We start from the raw sequence: 13,491 nt of genomic DNA on the forward strand, positions 1-13,491 counted from the left end.
GAGATGAAGAACACCTAGTTCTTGCCTTGCTGCAGCTCATGCTATGCTGGGGGTGCCATACCACGGAGAAGTTGTTCAGGGTGGTGCGGCAAAGGCGGGGGGGGGGTGCCGGTATGCTTTGGGGGCATTGAGAGCACGGAGGAGGGACTCTTAAACCTATCAAGAAAGGGTGATGCTTGAATAAACAGCTGGGTTTACCTATGAGCTGACCCAGATGAGGGGCATGGGGAATGGGAGGAGATGCTTTGCACTAGAGGACGACCGAGGAGTCCAGGAGGGTCTCCCCACAGGTGCAGACTGGGTGGCTTGGTTGTAGTTTCACCTTCCCCCTCCTGCTCTGAGGACATTTTTTTTTTTTAATTTGTTTGCTCTTGAGTCTCAATCTGTGTCCATGGCAGGTATTTTTATTTTTTAAGCTCTATCTTAAAGTAAGGAACAGAGCACCTTGTCCAGAAAGAATTTAAAGTACTCACTAAGACCGGGTGCAGGTGGGGAAGGCTTATTTTAAGGGGCAAAAGGCACATTTCCCGGATCCTAGCAATTATAGCACAGACGAGTACCCGCTGTGCCTGCCCTAAGGCTGGTTCTGCAAGGTGTCATGGGAGAGACACACATGATCACGGTCATAAGACGGTGTTTAAGCTAATGCTGCCGAATGAAGGAAAAGGCGGCCTGTCTCTTTAGCAAAAGCACTATATAATCCGAGGTTGGATTTACTCAGTGATGTTCGGGTTTTATAGCTACCAACTTACGGCTATAAAAAAGGGTTTACTTTTGATATTCCTGCTGGAAAGTAACTTTTTTATTAAAAGGCTGGATTTCTCTAGTCTTTAACCTGTCTTTGCCATTGAAACAATTGTTCCTTTGATACACTTTCTGAACTCAAACTTTCTTTTTTTTTTTAAAGATTTTATTTATTTATTTGACAGAAAGACAGCCAGCAAGAGAGGGAACACAAGCAGGGGGAGTGGGAGAGGAAGAAGCAGGCTTCTCAGCGGAGGAGCCTGATGTGGGTCTTCATCCCAGGACCCTGGGATCAGGCCCTGAGCCGAAGGCAGACGCTTAACGACTGAGCCACCCAGGTGCCCCAGAACTCAAGCTTTCTTAACTGCACAGATAAAATACCATAACTGAAGAGACCTTATGGGGTAGAGTCTAATCCTGGAAGAGCCTACAAAATCACTGAGAAGACAAAATACACATGAAACACCTAAAATTGCCTAACATTGTGCATTAAGTGCTATGGCATAAAACCACTTTTACTCTAATCACCCAGGCTCTATATGCCCAAACATGTGAATATGGTGCTTCCCGCAAGCAGGGTGCAGGTGGACCAGCAGTCCATGCTACTGCTGTTAGCCAGGAAGCCATCCTGGCATAGCCTGTCTGGGACCCTTCCTCTGTCAGGGCCGCCTCTGAGGTACCTGCTTCCCTGGGCGAGAACAGGCTGCCCTGTAAGGCAGGGAAGCTCACTGGTGCGGGTGGAGGGGAAACAGATGGGATGGAGGCAGAATACCCACAGTGCTCCCTCCAGAGAACACGATGAATGCCTGTGACTGATGCCCTGGGGACGGCTAACATGGCGGCCAGCATGGGGCTGAGACAAGGGGATGATGAGTGTGACCACGGCGAGGAAGCAAATACGATTGCTTTGGGGAACACATTATTATCAAGTATCACTCTCTTTTTTTTTTTTGGTATCTGCCTCTCTTGCAGTCTCAGTAAACTGTCTCTCTTCCTCCAGCTGCTCCAGTTTCTTCATGTATTTCTGTCTTTCTTGACTTAGTCCATCAAGGGGTCTCTCTTCTCCCTGATTCCTCAGTGATCACCTATCTTTGGTCCCTCCGGTCTAGTGTGTCTCTCCCTCTGCTTCTGTTGCCTTTAGCCTTGTTCTTTCCCCCCTTGTATAGTTTTCAAATATTGGTTAATAATTTCAGGCCTTACTGCAAAAGGACATATGTTGCGAAATTTTGTGCAAAAATTTCTATCAAGAGTACTCATAATTACCTAAGCCTTCTATCTATGAGAATTTCTCTTGGACACCTCCAACTCTGACTCACCTCTCTAAATCCCTTCCTGGGCCACCTGGGATGGTCAAGGAAACATTCAAATGTCTGGCCCTGACTATGCACTTTCTCCCCATATGGTCTCCTGTGTCACCCTGGGTCCTGCATGCTTCTCTCGCTGACATGGATTAAACGTCCTCTCTTTTCTCTCCCCTTTTTCCTGCCTTTCTGCATTGCCCTCTATGTCTGTGTCCATGAGGCATCAGGTTCCTGGACCAGCTGTCCAAAGCCAGTCTTACAATGTGGTCAGCTCCTGCTGCTATCTCACATCTCCTGGTGATTCTTCCTCAGAAACATCAGCCACACCCACAGGAGCAAAGCCTCATGCCTGGTTTCCAAACAGGCCTCATCATGAGACTCAGAGGGAATGTCTGAAACCGAGATTCTGGGGCTCTGCACCGGCCTAAGGAATCTAATGTTAATGCCACTGTGAAGAAACCTGACCTGGTTTAAGGTCACCAGGACCTGGGTGGGAGGGGGTGCAGGAGTTGGGGACAGGGTTAGAAGATGGTTTGCAGCACTATGTGAAGTCATCTCCTTCCACATCTACCCCTCCTGGCACCAGGTTAAAGTTAATTCTGGAGCTGGGGCAGTCAGAGACCTGCACCCAAGCCCAGCTGAATGGTTCATGAGATCTGAATCAGCCGGAAGCAACTGCTCTGGTCCCCAGGACCCATGTCTCAGTTCCACCTGGCATCCCCAATTATCTGAGCCTTTGACATAGGGGTTTTTTTTTTATTCCCTCGAAATAGGGCTATAATTAAATCCCAAATTGTGCTGGAGACTTTATAGTCATGGCAAAAGCAGAACACAATGTCTGCAGACAAAAAAAAACCCTCTTTCAATAAAAATTAATTATTCGTAGCTCGTGTCCCAGTCCTGGCGGTGATGTGGGGAATGCGTATGAAGGCACGGGGACGACTGGCTGGAGGCACAGGAGGACAGCTCCTCGCCCTCCCCTGGCCCTGCCTCTGCCCTGCAGCCCCCATCGCCACTCATGCAAAACCCCCCTGCACCTCCCTCCTTCCCTTGGAGTCACTGCTTCTTCTCTGCAGCCCTGTGGGTCGCTGGGATTTCTTTTTCCCCCTTCAGGGTTGAGAAATTGAAAGCAGCCATAGACAGGGCTGGGAGAGGTGAGAGAGAGACAAACACAAAAGGAGAGTGAAACCTGTGATCTGTCATTCCCATTCAATCTCTTTTCCTTTCAAGAGGAAAAATTCTCACAGACAGGGAATATAAGAATTCTGCTGGCAGCATGTGCCTTATGCTTTCCGCCGCAGGGGGTGTGCGGGCTCTAGCTCCGGCTCCCACGTGAGCTGTGGGGGAAGGTGAGTGAGCCGAGCCGGTGCTCATAATACCCGTGTGACAGAACCTGCTACGGACCAGGTCCTGGGACATGGCCTTTCTTCATGTTCAGAGCATGAGTCCAAATGTGCCATTGATTAGGAACAGAATTCCAACATGCACAAGCCTCCTGGGGACGAAGTACAGTGAAAAACCAGAGAGACAAGGACATGAAAGGGGAGGTAGGATGGGGGGAGGGGGTCTTACCCTGTAAACTAGTCACCAGATTTGACCAGGAAAAAGGAAAAGGATTTGCAAAAGCCAAAGCAGGCATAGAGCAGGGTTGGATACCTTGTGATTTATCTAAGGAGGGCGTGGAGGTAGTGACAGAGGACTGGGAACCTGACATCAGTTGCCTTGTTAGTATCTAGGGTTTCTTCCTGCTTTAGATTAGGTCTTCACCATCCACTCTGCCCAGAGGAGGGTCCCACCAGGCTTCCCTGGAACCCAGAATCAGAGTGCCCAAGGCTATGCATCATCTAAACGTGCTGAGTGGCAGGGAGGGGAAGGGGCTTCCTCAGCAGGGACAGCAGTGGGAGGCAGCCCTGGGGTCAGCGCTCAGACACTGCTGGGTGCCCATGAGTGACAGCTTACTTGGGGCATGTCCACTCAGTGCTCTGTAAATGGCAGATCCAAACTGAAACCATAGAAACCTTTGGGAGCAAAGGTACAATGTGCGAACCATCTCTGGCTTAGCAAGGGTTATAGGCAGGTAACTCTGATGCTGTCGAAAGAAACATGCAGAGGCTGTGGAAGGGCTGCTGGGATGTTACTGGCGATGTTATTGGATGTGGGGATGACCACAGTTGTCCTCCAACCCCAAGTTCTTCAAGATACTCCCAGAAAGTCATGCCTTGGGTAGAAGATTGAATGGTATGTTCCCCAAGTCCAAGATTTGGTGATTCTGTTGAGACAGCCAGATTCTTCCTGTGTTGTGGGGATTGCAGGGTCTCATGAAGACCAGCACACCTCTATTTCCCAGTGATGAGACTCCATCTCCTCTTATAACGTGGCACACACTCGCTTCACTATGGGTGGGCAAAGCCTAGGCATTAAAGGTCTGCCATGTTCCATTTCTTTGAGGGAAAATTCTCCCCTTCTGCACCACCCCTCACCCAACTCCCTTGCCCAGTTTTGAAAGCTTATCAAAAGCCCAGATTTCTTGACCTGGGAAGAGGGGAATCCTTGTTTTAACTCAGGTGGCTAAGAACTCTGTCAAGTCTCCCTGGTCCTGGGCATTAAACAATGACTGCCACTCTTTCCACCAAGAGTCAACCCTGTATCACAGGTCCCAGCCAGGGCGGTAAGACAAGAAAATAAAGTACAAGGGTTGAAAAGGAAGAAATAAAGCTATCACTAATTATAGATGGCATAATAACTTATGTAGAAAATCCCCAAAAATCTACAGATAAACTATCTGAATTAATAAGTAAAGCTACCAAGAAGGCTGGACTCAGGATCAATACAAAATTATTTATATTTTATAAATGTGCAGCACACTTTTTTTTTTTTTAAAGATTTTATTATTTATTTGACAGAGAGAGAGAGACAGCCAACGAGACAGGGAATATGAGCAGGGGGAGTGGGAGATGAAGAAGCAGGCTCCCAGCAGAGGAGCCTGATGTGGGGCTCGATCCCAGAATGCTGGGATCACGCCCTGAGCCGAAGGCAGACGCTTAACAACTGCGCCACCCAGGCGCCCCGTGCAGCACACTTTTAAACTGAAATATATTTAACAGTTATAGTTTAAAAGTGTCAAAAATGTAAAATACCTATGAATAAATCACACAAAGTTGTGCAATTCCACCACACTGCAGACCATAACACATGACTGAGACAAGCGAATAGACTCAACAAATGGAGGAATATATGCCATGTTAATGTACTGACATATTGTAAAGGGTTAAATTCTCTCTAAATTGATCTATAGATTCAACAGAATCATAATAAAAATTCTAACAGGTGCGTGCGTGTATATGTAAACTGGAAAGCTGATTCTAAAGTTTATACAGCTATGTGAAAGGAGGAGGAAAGCAAGACATTCTCAAAGAACAAAGCTGGAGCCCTCATACTACTGCCTATTGAGGCTTATTGTAAAGTAATAGTAATTCAGACGATGTGGGATTGACACAAAGATAAACAAATACACAAATAGAACAGGATAGAGCCCAGGAATAGACCACGCATAGGAGGTCACATGGTTTATGAGAGTGGGGGCGAAGGTATTCCTTGCAGTGAATGGTGTTAGCTTGATGGGATATCTAATGAGAAAAATGGGGGCACCTGGGTGGCTCAGTCGGTTAAGCTTCCAACTCCTGATTTCTGCTCAGGTCATGATCCCAGGGTTCCTGGGATTGAGCCCTCGTCAGGCTCCCCTGCTCAGCAAGGAGTCTGCTTCTCTGCCTCTCTCCCTCTCCTTCTGCCCTCCCCCCACCCCCGCTCATGCTCTCTCTCTCTCTAATAAATAAATCTTTTTAAAAATGAGAAAAATTAATCTTATCTTACTTTACGCCATACCCCAAAATCAATTCCAGATGGACTGCAGATCTAAATGTGAAAGTAAAATTACAAAACATCTAAAAGAAAACATAGGAACGTATCTGCATAAGCACGGCACAGGGAAGAATTTGTCAGATAGAAAATGAAAAGAACAAATCATAAAGGGGAGATACCATAAATTGGAATTCATAAAAATTAAGACCTGTTTATCAATATCAAAAATACTATTAAGAGAAAGAAAATACAAAGCACAGTGTGAGAACATATTTACAATATATTTTTGTATCTTTTCTATATCTAAGATTTACAAAAGACCCCTAAAAATCAATAATAAAAGAAGACAGACAACTACTTATCCAGAAAAAAAAATTGGTAAAAGACATGAATAGTATTTTTAAGGATGTCCAATTGGCCCATAATCATTAAAAAAGGGGGTGTAGCCTCAATAATCATCAGGGGAAAACACAATAAAATTCCACGTTATACCACCAGAATGGCTACAATTAGAAATCTTGCACCATTAAGTATTGTGAGTATGTGGAGCCACTGGGCTTTCAAACACTGCAGGTGGTAGCATACATTTATATGACTGCTTGTAAAACTCTTTACTAGTATCTACTAAAGCTAAACACGATACACTTTATAACCTAGCAATTCACTGCTAGGAATATACCCAACAAAATACAACCCGATGGGCACCAAGAGACATGTATAAGAAAGGTTGTAACATTCCCAAACTAGAAACAAATGGCCATAGCAGTAGAATGGAGAAGTATGGTTATGTTGTTACGTGCGTACGATGGGCTAGTATTCAAACTTTTGCTACTCACAACAAGTGAACGCATCCCAAACCTCATATTTAGTGAAAGAAGCGAGGCACAAAAGAAATATATACTATGTGGTTCCATTTATACAAAGTAAAAACAGGCGAATTTAACCTGTGCTATTAGAAGTCAGGAGAGGGGTTACCAAGCAGGGTTGGAGTGGGGCGTCTGTGGTGCTGGGAAGCTCTGTTTATCCATCCAGGTGATGCTTATTCAGGTGGGGCCTCTTCGTGGAAATTCGTTGAGCTTGGCTCATGACTTGTATACTTTTCTGTAAGTATGTTGTAATTCGATAAAACGTTTACCGATAAACTAAAGAACTATTGAGGGAAATCCTCAGAGGAGCACAGTCCTCCCATGTGGGGAAAAGAAACAATAAAGAAACTGAAGGTCGAGGAGGTCAGAGGTTCGGGCTGGCATTACAGGGCAGAAAGGTGGCCCCCACATGGGTGCGGCCTGAGGATGGGCCTCACATTGAGGTCGCAGCGCCAGACATCCCAGCACCAGAAATACATCCGCTTCTTTGAACTTTTAAGAATCCCCTGGAAGGCTTAGACTTTATGCCCTGCCATCAGCTAAGACATTAAGGGGATTTACTGACTCTCAGCCTTGAAAGCCCAAGCTTCCTGGACATAAACGAGGCTCTGGGACGTCCAAGCCCAGGAGGGAGGACTGTATGTGTGAAGGGGAGTCAGACGTGTCCAGACTCACGTTCTATCATCCGCTCAGTGTGGCCCCTTACTGTGGCCTTCCAAATCAGTCATTTCATTTCTTTGCATTTGATAAATAATTACAGAGAAGCCACTGTGTGTTGGCATTGCAGCAAATTACAGGTATGAACAAGGCGGGGTTGCCTTTGCCCTCGGAGTGTACGGTCTGCTGTATGGGCGCACAAAGCTGAATCTCTAGCAGGTGGATTGGCTGACGGCTCAGCATGTCCAGAGCTGAGCTGGGCTTCAGTTCCCAGTCCTCTGAGCCGGCACCTAACAAGGGACCTGCGGGGGACTGGCTGGAACCCCTCCCCCAGCACGTTGTTCAAGGGGAACAGGTTTGATCTTCTCAGGGCGCAACTCGGAACACGAAAGGTTACTTCGAAATGGCAGATCCTATCTGCAAATGGATTGTAGCCAACAGTATGAAATTTTCATAATCTCACTTTATGTCATAATTACAGTGTACTTGCTCTTTACTGTCATCAGCCAAAAGGGGTTCTTATCAGCGTATTTGTCATTGTAAATGTTATGTGTGTAATATGGACATTTGTCACTGAAGCAACAGAAGGAAGAGCAATCACACTCAGGAGAGACACATTACCTGTGCTGAAACACAGCACACAGCACTTAGGACGGGAAGGCTAACCCACAGACCCGGGGCCGCAGAGTGCCTGCCCTCAGCGAGGATTCACGGCCACGTTGGAGCCTGCTGCCAACACTGCCTCTGAATTTGTCCTCTTAGAAATTGAAGAGAGCCCGATTATCAGGGAGGAATTTCATCAAAGGAACCAGATCACACTGTGTACGTGTAGGATTCACACTTAACCACTAACGTATTTGGTTCCATTTTATTTATAATACACGTAAAGCCCTTATGTTCTAATTAATAAAACCTAATCATCCTTTCGTTAGAAAGCAATTCTGTGGCTTTTTCCTGTAAGAAGACAAGTGTGAGATCTTTGTCTCAACAAGCCGTGTGTCCCAGACCCCGTACAGACGGTGCAGGATGCAAGGAGCTTCGGCACAGCCCTGTCACCACGTCCCCCCCTAAGCCGGCTCCACAGCATCCCTGAGCTAGCTGACCGCTCATTAGGCTCGGCACATTCTTTGATCTTAGTTTGAGGCACTCTGTCAACTATCATTTCTCCCATAAATGTTTAATGGGCTCCTTCCCTGTGTCGGGGCATCCTGCCTCGGCCCACTCCACCGGGGGCCATCTTCCCGTGCCACCCCACTGCCCGTGTGAGGGCGATCTCCAAACAATCCTGACCCTGGCCTCTCCTTCCAGATGAGTGCTCCCGGCGATGTGCGCTCTGGATTGGGCGCAAGTAGGAGCAGCGCTCTCATCCACCAGCTCTGCTCTTCCTAATACATCACACTGATTCTCATTAGCGTGGTGCCGTGCCAATAGCCCTCAGTCCATGTTTTCTGGTATGTTCTTGTAGTAGTCAGATCCGGACACAGCTGCTTTTACTACGACTGTGCGTTAGTAATGTGTGTTCATCCATGAGAGACTATGGACTCTGGGAAACAAACTGAGGGCTTCAGAGGGGAGGGGGTGGGGGATGGGATAGGCCGGTGATGGGTAGTAAGGAGGGCACGTATTGCATGGTGCACTGGGTGTTATACGCAACTAATGAATCATGGAACACTACATCAAAAACTAAGGATATACTGCATGGTGACTAACATAACATAAAAAATTATTATAAAAAAATGTGTGTTCATGCCTTTCTTGGCAGTGTGGGCAAGCTGTCCAGTCCCTTGTAATTCATGCCCTGTCTAGTTGAGACCTTGCTTTGGGGGAGTAGTACAAAGGCCATAGGCCCTGCACATTGTTAAATTGGTACCTTACAAGGGCACACTGTATTCCCGACAACACGTCTAGATTTGCATGGAGAGTCCACAGCCTGTAATTCAAAGATCACAACAATGTCATTTCTATTAACACCCCCTGAGGAGTTTAATTGCCAAGCCTCAGGAGGCAGCTGGGGCAGGTGAGGTGCTTGGGGGGTTTCCTAAACTATGTTGGCTTTTTTTCCTGAGACAAAGAATCCCGAGATGACTCAAAGATCGGTGCAATGAGGAATGCAAAGAGATAGGGCTGTGTGCCACTGACAGGGGAAAACAGAAAAAACTCATGGAAGTAGAGTGAACCTTCCCCAGATTTCTGAGAAGAGGCCTAACGCATGGCACAGGCAGCCTTCAATCTTAAGACAGACTCACAAATGCTCAGTGGGACTCTTGGGGTCTGGGTGGTAACTATTTTGAGTCTCTACAAACTCATCTGGTGAGACTCCAAATAAAAACAAGAACTGGGTAGGCTATAGATGGATGAAGCTATAGATGCTGAATTTTAAATTTAATATAATCTATCATCACTATAAACAAAAGGCCATACAAGTTCAAAGAATAGATGAGTAGAAATAGCAGGTATAATTATTTGGAAATGACCAAGGTGATTCAGGCTGCTGGAGTCCACAGCTGCATATAAATTTTATAATCAGCTTAAACACATACTAGAGACGCAAGAGCTAATAATTCCAATCTAAACTTACTGAATAACCTCAACCAAATAACCCCCAAAGATAAAAATTTTTAGTTATACAAGCAGAGGAAAATGTTAGCTGAGAATAATATTGACAAACAGTGATGAGGGTCCTACAAGTGGCATGAAATGGAAGAGATATGCTGCCAGCCTCAGGGGAGAGGAGTGAAGAAGCTTCACTACTGGACCAAGTGAGAGAACATTTACCCCCAACTGTCCTCTAAGATTAACCATGGGCTGGATGCCAGTTGCCTACTGCAGGGAAATCAAGTGAGCATTAAGAACCCAAAAGAAGATGCTCAAAGCAAATATCTGGGAGGTGACTGAAAGAAAGACCCTTAGCTGAGCTAGCAAGGTTGAGAGCAGTGTAGGTGAATACGCTCGAGCTCTGAAAGCAGCTCTCGGCTAAAGTCCGCATGTGCCAAGACAGAAAGACCCCCTAGCTCCTTCTGCTGGCCCCAAGACTTGAACATTGATTGGAATTTAAAAAACTGAGAGTTCCGGGAAGGATTCTCAGTCTCCATATTCAGTGGATAAAACATGTGATTTAAGAATGTATGTATTCCATCCATATATACACATGTATGCACAGCATGTATATAGCTATCTGTGGCTCAGTTTGTGGCTCTAATTCTCATTGAGACAAAACGCACCAGGTAATGGGTCAAATTATTATATCTGATGAGCCAAAAAGATCCTGCCCTAGGCTGTGTTCCACATCCCCTCAGATATACTCTACTAAGCAAAAAATACACCCTCCCCATGCAAACACCAGAAGGATCTCCAGTGAGAAATCCAATTCCCCAAAACGTGGTCGTTTCAAATAGACCTTCTTCTCATCAGATTAAAAGTGGCATTAGATTAACTAGTGGCGTATACATGTGTATAAATTTTTACTCATTAGGCTTGAGTACATGTAAGACTATATACTCAACATTAAAAGGAACCAGGGCATAATGGAGTAATGATCAGTTGATTCTACTTCTAAGGTATGGAAAGTTCAAGTTCTGGAATATCTTGTACGAGAAAGCAAGGAATTGTTAAAAACAAAAATGGATGGCACTGTGTTAAAAGTACAGAGGAGGAGGGGTGCCTGCATGGCCTGCTCGGTTAAGCATCTGACTCTTGATCTTGGTTCAAGTCTTGATCTCAGGGCCGTGAGTTCAAGCCCTCTGTTGGGCTCTATGCTGGGCATGGAACCTACTTAATAAAGAAGAAAGAAAGAAAGAAAGAAAGAAAGAAAGAAAGAAAGAAAGAAAGAAAGAAAGAGAAAGAAAGCAAGAAAGCAAGAAAGAGAAAGAAAGAAAGAAAGAAAGAAAGAAAGAAAGAAAGAAAGAAAGAAAGAAAGAAAGAAAAAGAAAGAACAAATGAACAAAGGAGGCAACTTGAAGGGGGTCACAATGGCCAAAGTTTGGTAAAATTCAAGCATCAAAAAAATAATAGTAGTGATGGATTTATAATAATATACTTAATAATATGAAGAATCCCTGAGTCCAAAATATTGTTACAAAAAAGGAAGGTGGGCTTTTCTAAAAGAATAATACAGACTGAGGGCTTCAGAGGGAAGGGGGGTGGCGGATTGGCTTAGGCCGGTGGGAGGTATTAAGGAGGGCATGTATTGCATGGTGCACTGGGTGTTATACGCAAATAATGAATCAGGACCACTACATCAAAAACTAAGGATGTACTGTATGGTGACTACATAACATAATAAAAATTATTAAAAAAAATAAAAGAATAATAACAACTAATAGATACAGAAGGAGTGATAGAATTATAATGTAACTATTCTATAATCACCCAAGTAAGTTAGGCAAGTATCATCGATGGATAATAAAACCACTGGGTGAATATTATTGGAGTGGGATGTTCACACAGTCTCAAAGTATTGCTCTATAGAGTATATATTAATTACGAATGAAAACATGTGACATCTTGCAATGGGGAAATCCAGGAGGCACCTCCTCAACCAACTGAGCCTATTCGGCTTCATCAATAATGGGACAAGCCGGCGTTCTCTGTCTCGTGATTTGATGTACTAAGACGTCACAACATCACCTTTGTAGCATTCTTGGCAAAAATGTTTAATCTACTCATGAGAAAATAATCACATAAATCTAAATTTTGGGGACAGTCTACAAAATGAATAACCTGAACTTTTTAAAAATGCCAATGTGATGAAAGATTTTCTTAAAAAAGCAGAAGACTGCTCTTCATTAAAAGAGGTTATAGAGATGTATCAAGTAAATACAATGTACGAACTTTGATTAAATTCTGGATCCGATGAAAGAAAAAGGCCGTATAAGACATGGGAGAGTAGGAGAATGGAATACGAACTATAGATTAGAAGATATTCTTGTATTAGTATGGGCTTTTCTTTTCTTTCTTTTTTTTTAAGTAGGCTCCATGCCCACCTTGGGGCTTAAACTCACAACCCTGAGATCAAGAGTTGCTTGCTCTACCAACTGCACCAGCCAGGTGCGCCCCTATTAACTTTCTTGAGCATTATCATGATTGTCTTTAGGAGACACTTGTTAAAGTATTTGGAGGTAAATTTAAATCATGATATCTGCAACTTACTTTCAAATAGTTTGGCGGGGGACAAAGAGGAAGGATGGGGCTGCGGGCAAAGCAGGCACATGTGGTTAAATATTAGCAACTGGTGAATATGAATGAAGCATAAATGAGTCTTCATTGTCAGACTTTCCATTATTTTGTAGGTTTGGAATTTTTTAAAATAAAAAGTTGGGGGAAATTTGCTTGTGAGGCTATAGAGGAAACATGAGGACATGCCATTTCAATATAATTTACTTTCTCTGGTATACTGAATGGAATATGCTAGCAAAGCAATCAAACAGTGGTGTGTGGCCAAAAGGAAAATATTCCTTCTTAATATTCCAAAAAAAAAAAAATTTCACCCTGGGATACTTACATATGTGATAGGCATTGTGCTAAGTGCTTTAGTCTCATTTGACTCTACAAACACTTTATGAGATGGGCTCTATATTGCAGATGCGGAAATAGGCACAGAGCGGTTAATAATATGCCAGTGTCAAACAGTGAGGGGAGGAGTTGGAACAGAACCACCTGCCTGACTCCAAAGCTTGGCTCTCAGCCTCTTTTTCACGCTCATTTTGTGGCCAGTACTGGAGGCCCTGACTCAGTGCAGAAAATTGGGTGACATGATTTTTATATGTATATTTTTACATACATAATGTATTTCCTAGAAATATACATGAATTTGTTAGAAATTGGAAAGAAAGATACATAGTTTTATAAAATTGTATTCTGAATACTGTTAATCTGGGTAGTCATCAATTATGAAAGAAATTATCAAGTTATTTAAAACTGTTATTCAGTATTACCAGCTAAATTTGTTATGCTAATCCAATAATCTGGTCAACAGAGTTACCGTGTATACCATGGGTTACCATTTTTGAAACAAAAAGATCATTTGGAAATTACTTATATAAAACTCTACCAAATAAAAAAGTCCT

The sequence above is a fragment of the Ursus arctos genome, unplaced genomic scaffold (assembly GCF_023065955.2).
Source record: "Ursus arctos isolate Adak ecotype North America unplaced genomic scaffold, UrsArc2.0 scaffold_26, whole genome shotgun sequence".
Classification (NCBI taxonomy): Eukaryota; Metazoa; Chordata; class Mammalia; order Carnivora; family Ursidae; genus Ursus; species Ursus arctos.